This window comes from Myotis myotis, unplaced genomic scaffold (assembly GCF_014108235.1).
Source record: "Myotis myotis isolate mMyoMyo1 unplaced genomic scaffold, mMyoMyo1.p scaffold_m19_p_9, whole genome shotgun sequence".
NCBI lineage: Eukaryota > Metazoa > Chordata > Mammalia > Chiroptera > Vespertilionidae > Myotis > Myotis myotis.
The window spans coordinates 6,265,742-6,287,207 of NW_023416401.1; positions in this window are offsets into that span (position 1 = coordinate 6,265,742).

Below are 21,466 nucleotides of genomic sequence, written 5' to 3' on the forward strand. Positions count from 1 at the left end.
GAGAGAGGCTTTGCCTGGACCTGACCTCCCCTCAATGCCTTGCGTGCTGGTGAACATAACTTTTAAAAAACATGGTGGCTGGGCGAGAAGGGGGCCTTTGACGCCTAGTGAAGGTGACTGTCCTTCCCGTCCCCTGTGGGATCTGGTGTGCTCTCTGGTAGACAGATAGTGTCATATGAAGAAGAAAAGCAAAACAGATCCAGTGGGACAGTGTGGCCCCGAATGGCAGGCTTGACTGTGCCTGTTTTGGTCTCTTTTTCTGAGTAGTTTTTCTCACGATGGTGTTTCCTCCCTACCCTATGAGTTAGACCTAAAGACTTAACATCCATGAAGATAATGTGCAGTTCTCTGCTTTGTTAAAAAACTTCCCCAAATGCTATCAGACAGGCCTCCCAAAGAAATCGGGTGAAAATCTAGGCTGGTCCACAGCTCCTTCTCCCTGAGTTATCAAAAACCGAGGGGATAAGAGGATGCAATATAAAGAGGGAACATGAAGGTAGCCCTTGCAGAAAACAGATTTTTTAAAAAGTATAGGCTCCCCCAGTTGGTGTGGCTCAGTGACTGAGCATCGACCTATGACCAGGAGGTCACAATTAGATTCCTGGTTGGGGCACATGCCTGGGTTGCAAGGTCCATCCCTAGTGTGGGGTGTGCAGGAGGCAGCTGATCAAGGATTCTCACTCATCATTGATGTGTCTCTTTCTCCCTCTCCCTTCCTCTCTGAAATCAATAAAAATACATTTAAAAAATTTTTAAAGTATAGGCTCCTATTGCCATGTTTACAGCATATTCACTTATTTATTCTTCACGTACAGAGAAAATCAGTGAGAGCAGGTCAGTCCCTGAGTGTGGTGACCGTGTTCCACGCACAGGATGAGGCCGAGGGCAGGGCCCTGACATTGGCCTGTAGTGGTCCCGTCTGCACTGCTGGCTCATCGGTGGATCCTGCAGCCCCCGCCGTGCCCTGCTTCCCCACATCTGGACAGGAAGGGGAAGTGAACACAGGATTCTGACACGTGGTGTCTGTTTCCACCAAAGGGGCTGGGTGGAATGGTCACCCATATATATATTTCCCCCACAACTCAGTTTGCAGCCTACGTTTGCAATTAATTAGCCTGTTCATAGACTACATATCAGAGCTGACACTGTGTGAAGCGTAGAGGACAGTGGGAGGGGCGGTCAGGCCTTCTCCGGACCCTGTGGGTTCTCTCCCTGGAGGCGTGGCAGCAGCCCTGGGAGCACAGGCTCCGGGGAGGGGGGTGAGAGCAGAAAATCTGCCGAGCTGCTTTCCTACCTAGAAGGGGACTGTGAGTAGGTTATTCCTCCCTCCCTCCATGCCATATGCTGTCCCAGAATTTTCTTTCCCTCGTCATGGTAACTCCGCCCTGTGAGAGCAATTGCTGCGGCATAGTCAGAGTCATAGTGATTTGGGCAGAACATTTCTTTGAATGGATTTACAGATGGATTAATACTATGTTAGGAAAGGGGAAAGAATGCAATTTCTTTGGTTTTGTTTTCTGTAGCTTAATTGACCAGTAAATTGTGAAACTGAAATGCCCTCTCTCTCTCTCTCACACACACACACACACAAAATTACCCCTGCATATAAGGGCATTATTTATTTTAAAACAGCCCACTGTTTTTGCCCGTCATCCGCTTTTTCTACTATGTGACAAAAATCATTCTCTCTACTTTTAGACGTGTTTTTTTTTTTTACCTCTTTCTTTTTCTAACAGCTTTTTTTTTTTAATTGTCTTGCTCATTAAGAAAGAAATTGATTGCACATTATTTCAATTCAATTTCCTTGGTATTGGTTTTAATCACCTTAGAAATGTAAAACTGGCATTCCATTATCCTAAGATGTATCCTTTTTACATATTATTGCACTGGATTTTCTTTAGCCATAATTTAGTTGTTAACCAATTGTTTTTAAATTTAATTTTTTCTGGTCTTCACCCTCCTTTCGTTGGGATCGCATTTCCCTGGCCGCGGTGACGGTCACTGTGAGAGACTGAGCGTAGGCCTACCACGGGGGCCAGTGCCCGGCACACAGTCTCACTGGCTCCTCACAACAGTCCGCACAGAGCTGTCACCGTGCCCGCTCCACCCTCCAGGCTTACCACCGCCCGGCATGGGCATGGCTGGCGGGGACTCATGCCCACTTAGAGCTGATAAAGCCCCTGTTCGTCCCACTGAACTTTACGGACACATTTCAAGCATTTATGATTATATATTAAGTATTTCAGGAACCAAAGATTTGGGTCAAAAAGAGAGCCTAATTGTAGGCATATAAACAATAGTTAATGCATTTATCTGAATAACTGATTAGAAAACATGAAAATTAAACCATTAGGTCAAATGCAATAGTTTCATCGTTTTTCTTGAACTTACAAAACTATCTTACCTACTAACATCTATATTTCATGTTCTAGAAATCCTTCTTTTAAGAAAATTTGAAGATATACTTATAAGAATGTTCAATGCAGGAAGAAACGGAAGCAGCCTGCATGGCTCTCAGTAGAAGACTCTTACTATGAATTGTGGTGACTAGTGTGATGGCATCTCTGTAACAATTAGAAATTACAAAACCTGTAGCTCTTAATTTGGAAGAATGGCAGTGAGCAAAGCAAGTTGCAAAGCAAGATGTCTTATATTATTCTATTTTTTGAATAAAAATAAGATGGGATTATATGGACATATGGCTATGTCAGCATAAGAATATTATCCTGACATTAGCAGAGGAGAGTTTTTTTCTTTTTTCTTTTTTAATAATAAAAAAGAAACAGGTCTGGCTGGAGTGGCTCGGTTGGGTGTTAACCAGTGTACCTAAAGGTTGCCGGTTCAATTCCTGGTCAGGGCATATGCCTGGGTTGTGGGCTCGATCCCTGGTGGGAGGTGCGCAGGGGGCAACTGATTGATCTTTCTCTCTCAGCGATGTTTCTAGCTCTTTATCCCTCTCCCTTCCTCTCTCTCTAAAAATCAGTAAAAACATTTTTTTAAAAAAAAGCTTGAAAACAGAAAATAGGTAATATTATGATTGATCTAAATAACTACACCAATAAACTTGACATCTTAAATGAAAAAACAGTCACATTCTATATAATAGCAGCCTAGTATGCAAATTGACTGAATGGTGGAACAACCAGTGGAAAGACGAGTAGGAGCTGCCCCCAGCCCACAGGCCCCAGGCCAGCCAAGGCAGTGCCAGTGGGGACACCCCCCCCCCCCCGATCGCCCTGCTGGTCACTCCACGGATCGGCCCTGATCACCGGCCAGGCCTAAGGACCCTACCTGTGCTCAAATTTCGTGCACCAGCCCTCTAGTTTGTATATACATGTTTATAGCATCCTATTAATAGTAGCCAAAAATTAGGAGCAATCCAAGTATCTGTTTTCATTGTATATTTCTACTTATGTTTCTCCAATATTTGCCTGTATCTTTCAAGAATAAATAGTGCTACTTCTGTCCTGCTATTATCCAGACTGAGACACTAGCTCAGCCGTGGGCAAACTACGGCCCGCGGGCCAGATCCGGCCCGTTTGAAATGAATAAAACTAAAAAAAAAAAAAGACCGTACCCTATTATGTAATGATGTTTACTTTGAATTTATATTAGTTCACACAAACACTCCGTCCATGCTTTTGTTCCTGCTCTCCGGTCCAGTTTAAGAACCCATTGTGGCCCTCGAGTCAAAAAGTTTGCCCACCCCTGCACTAGCTCCTTCTTTGTGTCTTAAATAGCTGTCTCCCTTCGGATGTTGTTGCAGATGTTTAAAGAGAGGATGGAAAGGAGAACGATGTTAGAGTGATTTTTGTCAGTTTTCTTCACACTCTGTTTATATAACCTATAGGTCTTGGCTAAAATAATCTAATTGTTTTTTGGGACTTTGACAAATTGGATTCAACAAGCCCCTCGAGATTTCCCCATAAATTTCTGAGTACATTTATCTCCAATTGTACACTGCTAGTTTTTGTAGTGGTTAGTGTGACCCAAGAGAGTCCAAAAGCAAGCATTTACTAGTACATTTTTATCATCATGATCTGTTTATAATGTATGGGGCACATACGTTACATGTTATTTTATTTAAACTACGTGAATGGGTGTATTTCGTTGAACAAATTGAAAGCCATAAGCACAGCACTCTGTTAACTTCAGAATCTGAAACAGACTTTTGCTCAGTTGCCTTCAGGCCTATCCAGTCTGTGTTCTAGGAGGTTACGTTTTCTGTGTTCTTGTGATGAAGATGAAGGAACCTAACACATCGCATCCCCTGGTCTATTCCCACCCCCAGCTCACAGTTCTCCTGTTCTCTCTCGCTTCTCCAGGCGCGGCTTACATCGTTGTGCTTTTTCTGTTGATAATGTTCTACCTCTCTGATCAACCGAAGCCCTTTACAGTTTTAGAAAACAGTCATCACAAGGAGACTTGCTCTGAGGATTAAAGGCACCCACATTAATTAGGACCAAAGCCCAACTCATTGAGCATATTGAGGAACTTGCTTTATGAATTGACCGTATTTGGTTTGTCTTTCCCCAGAAGTGCTGCTGTGTTTCCATCAAACCCAAGGTTTTCTCCTCGAACAGAGACGCGTACGGCGGGTGGAAGCTGTGATCAGGGAGGAAACTTCTTGGGGACACCTGGGGGTCGTGTTCCTCCGTGGACCCTCTGTGTTCCTCTTTTCTGGCCTGTATTTTCCAGAGCCTGGGCTGTGTTTCTTACGGAGCCTTGGAACAGATCCTGCGAAAAACCTCAGGTGAGCGTGTGAGTGGAGGGTGATGGGAATGTCAAGTGCGAGGCAGTGCTGCACGGGACTCCCTCTTGCTCCCCGGCTAAGAGCTGAGCTGCCTGCTCTCACTTCATGGGAAAGGTGGTCGCTACAGAAGCCCAGAGGACACTGACAGTGACCTTTGAAGAAATCCAGGTGGACTGTTTATACACAAATGCATGTTGTGGCAGCCCCGTGTTTCCTGCCTGGAGGCTGCGGGCTGGGCTCCTTGGGTGGTCAGTGGGAGAACGTTCACTCGCCCCCTCCCTCCCTTCCTGCTACTAGTAGGTCTCTGAACAAGGTGTTGTTGATAACACAGAAAATGAAAACTTAGAGCTAAGTCCCCTTTTCTCATCATCTTCAAAAGAAGGCAGAGGAGGGGAGGAACTAAAAGGAACTGTTCAGAAGGCTGATTTAATTACTCTGATTTTCATAGGGGGGGCGGGGGTGGGGGGTGGATTAAATGCCCTCAAGAGGCAGCCAGGGGCAAGTATCACATATCTGAGGGAGCAGATCCATGCTGATGGGCTGCGACTAATCTCCTAGGTCGGTGGCATTAGCTCAGGCTGCCTGTGTTACCCAGCGTCACCCGAGGGGCCAATAGGGAGGCCAGGCGTCTGCCCCAGCAGGTGCCAGACCTGCTGTTTACTTAGCAATGTCGGCGCAGCAGCTGCTCCCCAGTTAGAGAGGCGCGGTGTGCCGTTGCCAGGTGCCGCTTCCCTATGCGCTGTGACAGGTGAAGCGAAACTCAGGGCAGCACCTGCCAGCCCGCACGACAGCCTGTGCTAACTGGCCGGTGTGTACATAGCTTTTCCTCTCTGGGCTCGCTGACCCAGCAGGAGGCATAGCTCCGACTCCCCGCACCGAGGCTGCCGGAGATGAGATGGAAGCGCTTTCTGGCCTGCACTGGAGACAAGCCTGGTTGGGGTGTCATGAAGATGGAGGGACTTTACCTTTGCCGGCTGCGCTCAGAGAGCACAGGAAACACCCCAAACAGAATGAAAGGTGCTCGCTAGAGACATAACACATTCATTATTGATTATCATTGCCAAACTGATGGATGAAGCCATCAAAACTGTCATTTTTCTCCCAGTGCTGAAAATCTCCCATGGTCTTAGCCTTTAAATCTGGTTTTTCTCTTGGAATAGCTGACGGAGGAGAAGCACTTTAATATTCACACTAGACATAAATAAGTGGAAAGAATGACCACGGCTTTGGCATTTATTTGGTCTTTGGAACACATGTGTGACTTGGGTCTTTAGTTTCCTTTTCACACATAACGGGAGACTTCTTGTGGAAGAAATAGAAAGCGAGAGGTTTTCCGAAGCTTAGATCGCAACTCTTTTCTCTTTGGTAAAATAACCCCAGATATACTCAGGACACACATACAGACTTCCTGTTAAGACATGGTCCACAAATCTTAGCCATCTACCAGGAGACTGAGAGCTGTGGAAACTCAATAAACTCAATGAAGAGTCCAACAAGGCTATCTTAGAGCTGCACACATTGTATTTCTAATTTTCCATTGAAAAGGTGCCTGATATTCTGACCATACGAGCTAATAGTTTGTGGTATTTGGAATATATATATATATATATATAATTTAATCCTCACCCAAGGATATTTCTCCAGAGACACATTGATTGGTTGCCTCCTGTAGGCACCCCTACTGGGGCCAGGGAACCTGCACCCGAGGTACGTGCCCTTGACTGGGAATCAAACCCAAACCCATTGGTCTGCAGGCTGACACTCTAACCATTGAGCAACCTGCCAGGGCTGAAGTGTATATTGAAGCTACTCCTGATGTACCCTTTCCCCATTTGCTTTCCTTTAAAAAAGTTGCCTTCCAGAAGGAAGGTAAAAACTTTTCATACTAAAGTATCAATGACTGATACAGACTATTTGTCACCCGTCCCTAAAAATTTGCATTTTAGAATACAATAATAAATATGAAATCAAGGGGAAAGCAGAAAAACACCTACTTCTGAAAGGTTACGTTTTGGCAAAGAGAGAAGGGGTGTTGGGGAAGCAGAGGCAGGTCTGGGTTGCACGCCCAGGCTTACTGACCAGCCCTCCATGCCCATCCTTGGAGGAGCCCACCTGTGCTCCCTAGGGGACACCGGGTGTTGGGGGAACAGTGATTCGGATCTGGTTTGGCTCCTGGCTGACTAAGGCAGGCATGGTAAGCCCTGTCCCCTCATCCGCACACACGGTGGTTAATAGTATCAGCACCTTCCACAGAAGGTTACTGAGGACATTTCCGTTCAATGGCAACGCGTGAGAACCCCAAGGACAGTGCTGGACACAGTGGGTGCCAGAGAAATTGTCATTTTCCCCCTTTGCTTAGATACAAATACAGTTGAAGTCTCTTTGGTAAAATTCCATCTGAGAAGACCTGCTGGTTCCTTCCACTGAGGTGGGGATTGGCCACATCTTGGCATTCATGGTGGGGGACCTGCAGCAGGGTGGGGGTGGTGGTTATGACTGTCTGCGGAAAAGGCTTTTGCATGAATGTGAGTCTCTGCTGCCTCCTCCCCATCGTTATCATTCAGGGAAATAGTTCAGAGCCACCGCCTCCATGCGCGTGGAACTCAGGGTTACTTTTATTAAGTGCATCAAGCTCCATGAGGCCTCCCACTTCTCCTTTCAGCAGCACAGTCCTTCATTAATGTGCACCTGTGGCTATGGTAGCATAGATGCTGCCCCAGAGAACCTGGAGGTTATTATACCGGAGAAGGAACGGGCCCCGTTGCCACGTCTCTCCTGAGCATCCACAGCTGCCTCCATCAAAAATGTTTGAAGCCACCATGAGAGGCTGATTCCTTAAAAATCAGGAAAGGCACCAGGTAGCGGAGACACAATCTTGTAAACTAGACTGACCTTTGGCCATGGCTGCCAGGAAATGGGAAGGAAAGGATGTGAAGCTCGGCAGATGGAGGTCACACAGGGAAGGAGCCTTCCCCCGGGACAGCCCAGAGGTGCAGCCCAGCACGGAGACTGACCAAGGCCATGTTGCCAGGACACACACGGGGCAGCCAAGCTGAAGGGAAGAAAGCAGAAGGTGCTTTTGTAGGAAACAACATAAAAGAATAAAAATCATTTTCTTGGTAGGGAGTCAGGAGAAAAAGAATAACAAACTACATGGTGAATAAAATGATTGTAAAATATATAGAACATATGTATCTGAAAAAATATGAAAATATACTTATAAAACTGCTAAGGTTATATTTACAAACTAGAGGCCTGGTGCACGAAATTCATGCATTCGGGGGGGCCTTCAGCCCAGCTCATGCCCTCTGGTAGTTCAGGAGCCCTCGGGGGATGTCCAACTGACAGCGGCAGTGGGGGGAGGGGAGCGGGCCTACGCTAGCAGTCGGACATCCTTAGCGCTGCTGCAGAGGTGGGAAAGGCTTCTGACCACCAGGAGGCAGCTTCTGCACTGAGCGTCTGCCTCTGGTGGTCAGTGCACATCACAGTGACCGGTCATTCTGCCATTCGGTCAATTTGCATATTAGCCTTTATTATATAGGATGCTAGAAATAAAAGGGAATTTGTTCTATGTTTACTTTAGGTTTTATTTTATAAAAATATATTTTTATTGATTTCAGAGAGGAAGGGAGAGGGAGAGAGAGAGATAGGAACATCAGTGATGAGAGGGAATCATTGATTGGCTGCCTCCTGCACACCTCCTACTAGGGATCGAGCCCGCAGCCTGGGCATGTGCCCATGACAGAATCAAACCCGGGGCTTTTCAGTCCGCAGGCCGACGCTTTATCCACTGAGCCAAACTGGCTAGGGCTACTTTAGGCTTTAGAAGGACTCAATACCATAGGTTTGGCATGTGTTGTGTTTTGATGCTCATATTATAATTTTAGGTAGTTTTGTTGTTTTATTGGCAGTGAGTGCTGATGACTAAGGGTATGGAGTGTGACCAGGGTGCTGGCACACACTTGATGCGAGTAGGGTGTTGGAAACAATCAGGGTAAGAGCAAAAGAACACACTTGAGCTAAATGGTCTGGTTTTGATATGTAAATGCAGCTGTGTGCTTTGGGGGAGTTATTTTTCCTGTTTACCAGTTTTGTCTTTAGTAAAATGAGATGAAATTTTATACCCATAAGGTTACTGAAAAGATTAAATAGATAATGCAGGTAACGTATTTAAATAGAGCCTGGTCCTCAGTAAATGAGCACTAAGTGCTAACTATTGTGGTTAGGTAGTAAGATTAGATTTTAACACATTTATTTTCTTACCAGAGGTCTGGTGCATGAAATTCATGCATTGGGGGGGGGGGTGTCCCTTAGCTAGGCTTGCACCCTCTCCAATCTGGGACCCCACAGGGGATGTCTGACTGCCGGTTTAGGCTAACTGCCTCTGCCTGCCAGCCTGATCGCCCCTAACTTGCCCCCCTGTCAGCCTGATTGCCTCTACCTTGCCCCCCTGCCACCCTGATCGCCCCTACCTTGCCCCCCTGCTGGCCTGATCGTCCTTAACCATCTCTGCCTCGGCCCCCGGCCTAAGCCACAGTCTGGCCTCCCACTGTGGGAGGCAACCTGGCGGATCAGAGGAAGGCACTGCCCCCATTACCCCACTGCTGCTGCCACTGCTGGCCTGAGCCTGGGCCATTCCCAGCCGCTGTGGCTTTGTCTGGAAGGATGTCTGGAAGGTCATCTGGAAGACCTCTGCCCTAATTAGCATATTACCCTTTTATTAGTATAGATAGCAGGTAATTTTGTCTGAAACAGTAATTCCTACAAAATGTGAAATACAGTCCTTTTCTTTCTTGTTTACTTTCTGACCTCTAGATAGTAAGTTTTATTTTATTCTTAGGTAGAAATGTGTAAATAATTATGAGTTTACACATATTGCAAATGTATAAACTCATAATTATTTTTCTGCTAATGTAATAATCAATGAAGATGAAATTGAGGACTCTCCAATTCAGGGAGTCAATAAAAATAAGCAAATGGATGTTGAGAAAAGTGATGATCATAGTTAAAATAATGACTTAATGAGTAAGGACCTGTGGGTGTATGGATGAAAAAGAACAGCCAGTTAGATCTGACACATTACCTCACCATAAAGAAATCACCACCCCAGTTAGCTTAAATAGTTTCGATATACAGAATGAAGAGATAACTAAAATTATGTTAACACACACCTAGGGTGATTTTGTATATGGTTGTCAATGAACTTCGCACTGAAGTACGATGTGGTCGGCTAGCGGCACTGTTAAATTTTATTAGTAATCTATACGAAAAACTAGACCCACGGGAATGTGTTTTTCTGACGAGCAGAATAACACATGTACTTTATCTACTGACGCACAAGGTCGGTCAGTTCATTTTCAACTTGTGAAAATACTGCCCTTTCTGCAACAAATATGTTCTGTGGGCGACATTGAATACACAGTGTCTTACCTGCCTCAGGAAGGGTGAGTGCCCTGTGCCTGGGAGATGAAACAGGAGCTCTTCCATGTCCCAGGAAAAACAAGCACCAAACTAACTTGCAGTTCCTTTTTCATTATCATAACTAAGACCTCGCCAGGGACAGAGCCTTCACACATGTAAACAGAAGCTTCCCTCCCCTATAGCTTTCTCTGCTTGCACTTGAGGTTTTCCTTTGAGCCTCTGATCACTGAATGTCAATATTATAACCCTATCTTCATGAAACTTGTAAAATGTCAGGTATTGGCACATAATATTCTTTCCGCCAAGTGTATAAAAACCTTTTGGTGACCTCTGATTTATCTTAATTTTAACAACACGATCGCAATTTTAAGGTTATCATTTCTCATTTCAAAATGTGAATATTAAACCCTCGTGTAATTTTTAATGTTATGCAATCATTCAATAGCATAGTCAACTATCTGAGGAAATCTCTGTTCTTTTCCCGGACAAAACCAAGCATAGAGTCAAAGCCAGGAGCTGACAGTTTGAATCACAAGGGAACAGTTAGGAAGTTTGTCTTTGAGGTTTATTAGCCAACTACAAAGGAAGCAAACCTTTTGCAGATGGCATGTTCTCTCCCTTGGGAGTCTCTTTGGTTGAGGTAGTCTTTGGGCGATAGTCAGGATCATATCATGCAAATATACACAGGAGAAAACCACTGGGCTTTCGTAAGGGCATTATACTGCTCTTCCAGGAATTTCTCTTCTGAAGATTTCAGGGTCCTGGGCTGCTGAGCCATCATTTCATCCACCACTCTACTCTCTACCCACAGATTCTCGAGTCTGCTCTCCCTGGACAAGTCTGCTGCAATGACTTTAAAAAAAGTGTTTTTTTCTTTATTGATTAAGGTATTACATATGTGTCCTTATCCCCCCATTGCCCCACCCCCCACCCCACTTCCGCTCATGCCCTCACCCCCTGGTGTCTGTGTAATGACTTTTAAGAGAGGCGAGTCCTCACCTTAACTCCGGTGTTTGTGCGGAACGCTGAGTGCTTACGTTTCCCTGCTTCATCTCGCTTTCTCCTTGGACCCTTCCTCCTCACTAGTTTGTCTCCCACTTATCATGTGTAGAGTTTAAACATCATAGGAGAGAGAAACAAGGCCATTTTCTCCTATGGCCTTAGTAAATGCATTCCTCTGCAAAGGAGTCAATACATACATAGGAAAATCCAACATTAATATATTTTTCTTCCTTTTTCATACTGTGAACTCAAACTGTCCTCCTCAGAGGACATTACTAAATGTTTGATAAGAAAACTTTTATGTGTATTGTATGCACCAATACTCAATCCCAAGCATGCTCATCATTTTATTCATAGAGTGTGTGCTTGCTTTGTTAGAACAATGTTTTGGGATCTTTCCTATGTTGTATATATAATTCTACTTCATTTTTCTACCTATAAAGTATTACCAAGTATGAATGCTTATTTATTGGCAATACTTTAAGATAAAAGATTGCTGCTTGTGAAATCACTGTCAAGTTTAAAAAATGACGTGTCAGCAATATTATGGAAGCCCACTGGGTAACCCTCCCTGATTCCAGAAGTCATACCCGTTCTCCACAGCCTCTTCCAGGAGACAGAAGCCAAGGGAATACTATTCTATGAAGCTGGTATTACCCTCATGTCAAAAACAGACAACGACATTGAAAGGAAGAAAAAGTATAGGCCAACATCTCTCAGGAACATCAATGTAAAATTCCTAAGCAAAGTGTTAGCAAGTCTAATCCAACAATGTTAAAAACGGTTTACACCCCACAACCAAGTGAGAATGAATCCAGGTAGAAAAAGCTGGTTCCACATTTGAAAATCAATCAATGGAATCCACCGCATCCGTAGGCTGAAGAAGAAAACTCATATGATCTTATCAATAGATGCAGAAAAAAATCTGGACAAAATCTAACACCCATTCATGATGAAAATCTGGAGGGTTCAGGACTAGAAGGGAGCTTCCCACGTCATTCATTTTTCTTCCTATAAGGTATTACACAGTATGAATGCTTATTTATTGCAGTTGAGAAAGAACATCTCCCCAAACCCCAAACACTAGCGGCTTCTGGATGACGGGGGACCATGGTAAGGCAAGTACAACTGGAGGTAATTGTCCTGTCACGCTTTTTTGCCATAAAAAATGTTCCCAGGTCAAAGATGACGTTGCATGGGGTACCATGCAGGCCTTCACACACAGCGGCTTAGCAGCAGAATGTTGGGGAGGGAAGGCAAGTCCGAGTCCAGAACACAGCTAATTCTCAGGCGCAATGCAGCCCCCCCCCCCCCAAGGGCTTCCGGCAGGTGCAAAGGGAGGGGACCTGCCATGACCTCTCTCGTTCGCATCTCCATCTCTCCCCGCGCCCCACTAGCCAAACTCACACAGGATCCAGGAAGTAGGGACCTGTCTGCACACAGTCACACAGAAAGGGGGAAGGAGGTTCAGGAGTAGAGAACGGAGAATAACTGAAAACACTCACATTCTTAGACTCCGCTATTTCCAATAACAATATGTAATACATGTGACCCTGATTCTGTCTCTAGTGTGGCATTGAGGCCAGGAAAGAACAGTCTTTTTTTTGTGTGTGTGGTTTGTTTGTTAATCTTCACCCAAGGATAGTTTTCCATTGATTTTTTTTTTTTAGAGAGAGTGGAATGGATGGGGGAGAGACAGAGAGAGAGAAACATCAGAGAGTGAGACACACAGATTGGTTGCCTCCCGCACGTGCCCCAGCCAGGGCCGGGGTTCGAGGCTGCCACCAGATACATGCTCTGACCAGAACTGAACCCGGGACCCTTCCGTCCATGGGCTAACACTCTAGCCACTGAGAAACACCGGCTAGGGCAGTGGTTCTCAACCTTGGCTGCACATTAGAATCACCCGGGAATCTTTTTAAAATCCTGATTTCTGGGCCTCATCCTTCAGAAATTCTGTTTCTTTGTTACTAATGTTGTGGCCCCACCCCATCACAAAGTAACAGAATTTCTGGAGGATGAGGCCCAGAAATCAGGATTTTAAGAAGATTCCCAGGTGATTGTAATGTACAGCCTAGGTTGAGAACCGCTGGGCTAGGGACAAGAAAATTATTATTGAAAAAGCCTGGGGCTGCCTGAGTGTGAGCTGCAGGCCAGCAAGCCGTGGGGAGAAGCACGTGCTAATTAATTCTTCCAGTGAACGGCCAACACGCGTGTGGCCACGTGAGCCGGCAGTGACGAGCAGAAGCAGGTCCTTCACATGGAAAAGCAGCCATCTGGGGCCAGACATGGTCACTGGCACCTGCTGCCCCTCTCAGAACAGCCAAGTGCCAGGAGGCAAGTGATCGCTGTGAGTGGAAATGCATTTTGTTGGCAATTAAATGGAATGAGATGGGCCCAAAGCCAGAGAACATTCTCGATTGGACTCCTGTCTTATTTCCCTGACTGTAGCTAGCCGCGTTTTGTAAAGTATCATCCTATTCCAGTGATGGCCAACCTATGACACGCGTGTCAGAGGTGACACGCGAACTCAGTTTTTTGGTTGATTTTTCTTTGTTAAATGGCATTTAAATATATAAAATAAATATCAAAAATATAAGTCTTTGTTTTATTATGGTTGCAAATATCAAAAAATTTCTATATGTGACACGGCACCAGAGTTAAGTTAGGGTTTTTCAAAATGCTGGCATGCCGAGCTCAAAAGGTTCGCCATCACTGTCCTATTCCGTTGTTGCAATACAGGCGTTTGTATGTGTCAAAAAACCTCATTTTCTCTGCGGAGAGCTCATAAAGCTCTGTAATTTTTGATGCATTACACATGGCACATAGTGAAGTCCCAAATTATACTAGAGTGAGCGGGGTGCCCGGGGGAACCCACACATAGGGCCTTGGAACCTTGAGGAGAGGAAGTGGGAGAAAACTCTCATTTCCAAGTTGCCATGGGTTTTCCTCTTCTCTGGAAGGCAGCCTTGGGCTCACAGGTTCCTCAGATTCCTCCTTCTCCCCAGGTGGGAGGGGACAGGGAGGGAGGGAGTCAGGTGGCTCCCTCCCCAGGGCAGCGGCTCTTATGCCCCCTCCTCCCCGCAGCCCCCCCCCCCCCCAGGTGGTGAGAGGCAGCAGGTGGGGCTCAGGTCATTTAGCTCCGCCTGAGGGCCGCCTATTTAAGGAGGAATAAGGGCCCTGGCTCATTTCATCCTGGCCCTTCCTCCTCTCCCTGCGGACGCCCGAGGGGACCCTTCTCCAATATCTACTGTGGGAACCTGAGCCCCCCAAGGTAAGGCTCATATGTCGCTGGGGTGGGGGTGTTGGGGGTTCCCTCCTGGGCCCCCCTGGATTTGGTCACTCTTAGACTGGTCCACACGGCGCCTCCAGCAGCTTTTCAGTCCCAGGTTTTCATACACAGCCCTGTGCCCGCAGATGCCCGCAGATGCCCCACCGGGCTCCTCCGGTGAGTTCTGGCCTCCATTTCCCGCCTGGGGCGGTGGTGTGCCCTGGGCGCGCCCCTCCCTTGGGGGTCCCAGAAGAGTTGTTTGTTTTTCAGTAAATTCAGGTTTCATTGATTGTCCAAACAGAGCGGCAACCTGCGAGCTCCTTCGTGAGGACCTGGGACCAGGGCCTGGTTTCTAGAAAAAGATGCGCGTAGTTAAAGTCGCTGTCTGTGGAGTGTGGTTGGTTCTTTGGTTTGATGAGTGTATGATGCAGAGCAGCTGTAACACACACCCCCCCGCCCCTCCACCCCACCGCCCCTCCACCCCTCCGCCCCTCCACTCCCCCACTCCCTCAATGCCTGTGCGGCCCCTCTGGGCTCAACAACGCCCCCCATTTCTTGTCTTCATCCTCCAAGTCCTGCCTGGTCACATCAGGAACCCTACAACTGGCAGCATTTTGCGTCCGGCTTGAGCTTCACCAAAGGCACGGAGGAGTCACCCCGTTGCTGTGTGGACCGGGAATTTGCTCCGAATTTTCATTGCTGAGTTGTATTCCGTTGATAGGACACCCCTCGGTTTGCTTATTCTTTGATTGAAAGGCATCTGAATTTTTTTCAGACTTTGGCAATTATTGCTAAAGCTGCAATAAACACTCACACACAGATATTGGGCGAACGTACATTTCCATTCTGTTCAGTAAAATGCTGAGGCGCGTGGAGAAGGTCTGTCTAACGTGATCCCAGCGGCTGTGCTGTCCTGCGTCCCCCAGCAGCACGGGATCCGGCTGCCTGGCCCCCTCCCCTCCCTGGCACTTGGTGTCTGAGCTCCCCCCGTATCTGTAGCCACTGTGCACTTAGACTTGGCACATAGGCCGTGGCAGCCACCGTCGAGTTAATCTGCATGCCGTCACCCGCACTACCTTAGCCATGATGCTGAGTTCTGTGAGCATTTTCCTGAAATTATATTTTGATCTGGTCGTAGGGGGAGGAGGAGTTTGAGAGTTTGCTGCAAGAGCTGGGCATGCGGGGAGGGGAGACGCAGGGGCTGCGTGTCCGTGGGGGCAGGCATGAGGCACTAGACTGCCGGGGTCCAGCCCCAGCAGGTCCAGGGGTTCCCAGAGGTGTGGATGGAGTCGGCGAAGAAGGAAGGACACAGACAGTGTTCAGTTGATCAGCAGCCTAGCCAGGATCTCCAGCCAGGATCTCCAGCCAAGTTCTGGTCTGGATCTCCAGAGAGGTTCTGCTTCAGATCTCCAGCCAGGTTCTGTGTCCATGTTCTCTTGCTAGGTTCTCCAGCCAGGTTCAGTCCAGGTTCTCCAGCCAGGTTCAGTCACCAGGTTCTAGTCAGGTTCTCTTGCCCATTTCTGTAGTCAGGTTCAGTCCAGGATCTTTTGCCATGTTCTCTCCAGCGAAGTTCTGTCTCTAGTTCTGTGTAGGTTCTGTCTTCTTAGTTCTGTGTTCTAAGCTCTGTATTCTAAGTTCTGTGTTCTAAGTTCCGTGTCTTGCTGTCTTGTTACAACTGTATTTATACCAGTTGATTCAATCCTATCAATCTCTATTACAAAGGTTAGGGCGTTTCTTATCTCCATTCCAGGGAGTAAAGATTATGTAGCTTAAGCATGATTGTTCATAGTTAAAGTGATTAATTACCCACCTGGCACTTAGTTGAGGGGTTTTATTCCCTCCCTAACTTCAGGGGAAAATCCCTACCTGGGGAAACAACCTTTCTCAGAGAGGAGACCTTGGTTAAAACACATAGTGCCAAGAAGGTGAGCAAACATATTAAGAACAGTATGCCATATATGCCAGATCCCTTGAAACAGCAAGCATGGACCGGCTCCCGACACTAGACGTGAGCAGGATTGGTTTACAGGCGGATAACCACGTGGAGATGATTTTCCCCGCCCCCCACTTAGAACCTGCAGGTGCAGGTAATAGATGGAATCCTTGGGGCGCTGCGCCCTGGACACAGAAAATGTGAGGGCCTGTGACCAGGCCCACCCGTGACCAGACCCCCCCCGTGGGCGCTGGAGCCGGGGTGACCCAGGTGACGGTCACACGGGGAGTTTCTCCCGAGGGTGTCTGTGTAACTACAGGGGCAGAAAGAGGACGGGCAGCCTACGTGTGGGAGGGAGGAATGAATGTTCGGTTTTTACTTTTCCAAGCTGAGCTCCCTCCAGCGAAAGAGCTCCGACTGAACCCCAGATCCCAGTATCCCTGAGTCAGGAGGGAAAGCCCTTCTCTGCGGCTCCCCAACACCTGGGGCAGCAGCCAGGGGGTGCAGCCTAGCAGAGCCGTCCTTGTGGCTGCTTTCACAGCTGACACTCAAGGTCGGCCAGAGGCAGCTGTGGCTCTTTTCTGTCCCCTCCCATCCCTTCTTGTACCTTTCCATCCCTGTCCACCCCTCCCCTCCTATCCTGTCCCTCCCTTCTACTCTCTCCGCCCTCCCCACCCTCTCCCTTCTCATACCCTGAGGACTGAGGGCCTGTTCCTCTCTGGCTGAGAAGCAGAGGGCCTCGGGCTGAGTGGGGGTGCTGGGCATGGGGATAAGTTTTTTGTTTCATCCTAAGAGCACGTTGCAGGTTTGGTACCCAGGTTCTCCTGGCTGCCTGGGCCTGGGAGGTAGGCAGTTTCTAGGAGTGGGATGAGCCCCTTGGTGATAACTGCTTCCCATCGGTGACTTCTCTGTTATAAAGGGGAGCAAGGGCTCCAGGTGCCACACACCCGGACCAGCAGCAAAGCCCAGATCTCCGCTGCCTGTGAGCTGTGACATGGAAAGTGCTCCTTGCAAATCCCAGAGGGAATGGAGGACTCATGAAAGACAGACAGATCTTAACAGCCAACTGTCAATAACAAGAGCAACGGTTAACGTTTCTGAATATCGATGCCAGTGTACCCAGGCTGGCATTCACAGCCCTCGAATCTTAACCTCCACCCACATCTTCACCCTCTGCCTCCATCTCCTTGCGTCCCCCTGGGGCCCGGGACTACTTCCTGCTCTCCTGTCACTGAGTGTTTTCTGGATTTCACATCGATTATACACCCCACCCCTTGCCCTCTTTTAAAAAATCTGTTTGTAATTTTTTTTATTTTTAATATTATCAAGAACGGTCTTCTGGAAGAGAATCCATTCCCAGCATCCATTCTCACCTTCTTTCTCAGTATTGGAACTTCTCTTGTTAGAAGCACAGAAGCAGCTTTTTGGCTGCTGAACGTATCTTTGAGGCTGTTTGTCGAAGGGGCGCAAGTAGAACTGGTGTGGGAAAGATCCAGAAAATATCACCAAAGGAAAGAAGTGTACCTCCCCCCCACCACTCCTTTGTTGCTGTTCTGAATATAGCTGTGATGGCTGGAGCAGGGGCGCCATGCTGGGCTGTGAGGAGAAAGGGGACTGTGATCGTAATGATCCTGGGCTCCTTGTCAAGTTGTATTGTCCCACTTATAGTTCATGAGAAGGTCATACATTTCCAATTCGAGTCTGTTATTTTGCTGTCGTTCGAAATGAAATCCAATCCTAACAATCAGACCTTTGTAAATGTATCTCTCCCCCACTAGAGTGTGAGACCTGCGTAGCAGGTTTTATGTCTTATTTTGCATCTATCTCGAATCACTTCCCAGCAACTAACACAGGGCATGACATATATCAATTGCCAAAAATATTTTTAAAATAATATATTTATAGAATCTAATCAACGTAAAAATGTACTTCCTGATATTTTCTTATTACAAGGCAAGACATGGAAAAACAGTGACAATTAAAAGATACATGAAAGCAGGGACTGTTCAGAACAGAATTCACATAAAGAATGTGCTGAAGGGGAATCATAATATATATTATATATCATATCCACTCATAGGAGACATGTAGACTGAAGAGCACTCAGTTGTAAGCATAGATCGTGTCAATGCATAGGAGTATTTAAAGCTATTTTTAGAGACTGTGTTTACTGAGGTATATGAGTTTATCCTATAAATTTTTGCAGCATTTACTGTTGTTAGGGGCTGCAACACTTGGTAGAGATAGAATGGTAAAGAAGCAGGTGTGGTTTTTGCCCCCAGGTATAGGTTAATGAGTAAGATTTTTATTGATTATGAATTCTCACAGAATGAATATGAAATATTCATATAATTTATAGTATCTTTATAACATCATTTATAACGAATATTTATTAAAATTATATAATTAATATATCTCTCTAATTTACAAATATAACAAGTTCAATGAAAGTATATACGCACTTCATTAGAGCACCGGAAATAGATGTGGGCGGCTCTGAGGAGAGAGGCGGGGACGGAGAGGGTGTGAGAATGAGTGTGTGAATATGGAGCAACGGGGTGATTTTGACGACGAGGAGGTTTGGAAGTTGTCGCTGTGGAGAACAGGAGCGTGAGCTCATGCCTGAAACGCCCTTCCTGGCAGGTCTGAGCCCGCTGGGGCCAGCGTCACGGTTTGTGTGGAGCTGGCCTTCCATGGCGCGTGGCTTTCCCCACCAGCTCTCGGCTCCGTGGATGCAGCACAAAGCGATGGTGTCGATGTGTTCTATGTAGATGTGTGCACTTGGGGTTGGGGCTTTGACCAGTAGCTATGACAAAAAAAGATGGCTACTACATTACAGGCAAGAACGTACTCAAGTGATAACGCACGGGATCTCGGCTCCATAAATTAAAAAGGAGAGAGGGAGGTTTGGAAAGGAAGGGAGACCAGAGGACTGGAATGTCTAATGAGCCGGCAGGAGAGGAGTAGCGGGTGGAGAGTGGGTGGTGACTGGCTGCAAAGGCTAGGGGAGGGGAGTGGCTGCTTCAGGATGTGATTTTCCAGGAAGAGCGTGACCAGGTAAGAGCCAGGCTGTGGCCATGGATGCTGAAGACTCGGGTGGAGGACAGACAGTCGCTGGGCAGGGGGAAGTCAGGAAGCAGAGCGGCAGTCTGTGCTGACGGGAATGTCACTGAGGTGGTGAGGGTGAGGGTGTGGAGAAAGACAGGACCCGTGTCCTTGGTCTGCAAGGCGCGAGGGAGACGGACGGGCGGTCGGCAGATGATCACACCAGGGGTGAGAGAGGCACAAAGGATCAGAGTGGACATGGTGTCTTTTTAAAATTATCACCCTGTCCTAGCTGGGTTGGCTCAGTGGATAGAGCGTCGGCCCGCAGACCAAAGGGTCCCTGGATCCACTCCGGTCAAGGGCAGGTCCCTTGGTTGCAGGCTCCTCCCCGACCTGGGCCCTGGTTGAGGCTCTTGCAAGAGGCAACCAATCCATGTGTTTCTCTCATATCAATGTTTCTCGCTGTCTTTCATTTTCTCCCACCGCTCCCTAAAAATCAATGGAAAAATATCCTCGGGTGAGGGTTAAAAAAAAAAATTACTAGTCCTAGATTCTAAATGTTCTAGAATGAGCAATTCAAAACTTGATGTCTACCATCCTCTTTTACTTCTAAATAAGCTTACACAAAATAACTCTGATTTAAATAATGTTACAGTGGTATCCCTTGAGAAGTATTACTTATAAATTGCATGTATGATTGTAATTAGAAATGATGATTATAATTATATTCAGGGTAAGGGGTTAGAAATGAATTAAACATATGAAGCTTCTTAAATTTCTGTTTTGCTTAAACATTTGTTTTTTAGTCTAAGCTGGTTTGTTAATGCAAGCACTGCGGTTCTGCTAATTAAAAGTTCTGTGGGGCATTTGTGGTGCGGATAAGACTTTGGGGAAAGCAATCGCTGGCCAAAGAGAGGGAGATTGGGAAATACAGCAAACAGGTTAATATCTGTTGCATGAATTTGCTTTGTAATGTTTTATTATTAATTTTGGTGAGAATATTTTTTTTACTAAGGGCATCTTTTATATAGTCATCTTCATTCTTTAAAAAAATTTTATTTCAGAGCGGAAAGGAGAAGGATAGAGAGATAGAAACATCAATGATGAGAGAGAATCATTGATTGGCTGCCTCCTGCACCCCCCCCCCCCCACACACACACACACACTGGGGATCAAGTCCACAACCTGGGCATGTGCCCTGACCAGGAATCTAATCGTGACTTGGTTCATAGGTCAATACTCAGCCACTGAGCCACACTGGCCAGGCCTCGCCTTCATGCTCACCAAGTCCTTGTTAGCGCGGACATGGTCTGAAGTGCTTGTTCCACCTGCTTCCCATGGACCCTGCCCCAGCCTCGGCCTGGCGGGCAGCAGGAGCTCCCTGTCCTCTGTGGCCTCGGCTGGGGTGGTGGGTGCCTACACTGGAGGGGCAGGAGGCCCAGCGGCTGGCCCTGACCGAGGCTGGCCTCAGTGGGGGAAACGGCCCATTGGCCTGGAATAGCCCCGGTTGACCCTAATCATGATCTGCACATGCTTTCACTCCTGAGTCCCGCTTCCTGTGAGAAATCATGAGTCACCCACTGGATTGGTGTGACTGGACTCAAAAACTGAGTTCAGTCCTATCAGCCCTTTCTAGCAATGTGAACCAGAAGCTTACAGAGTTTTTTCGGGCCCTTGGCAGGAACTTGAGCTAGTACTTGGGCTGCACATAGATTAGGGGTTAGAGCTAGTGCTGAAGGACAAACAGCAGATACAGAGAGCGCCCAGCTGACAGCAGGTGGAACCCTCAGAGAGAGGTGAGACACAGAACCCGCACTTCCAGTTCCCAGTTCCTTTCACTGTGAGGGCTGGCTCTGTTTCATTCCCATGGAATGCCAGCCCATATGCTGCTTTTTATGCAGGCTGATGGAGTTCTTCACTGGTATTCGAGTTTTACAGAGAGACGTGCCCGCCCCATCTGAAAAGTGTTGGATATGTTATAAAATTGGTGTGTGTATATTTTTTATTTTTTAAAATGCTTTTCACTCTGACCAGTGTATCT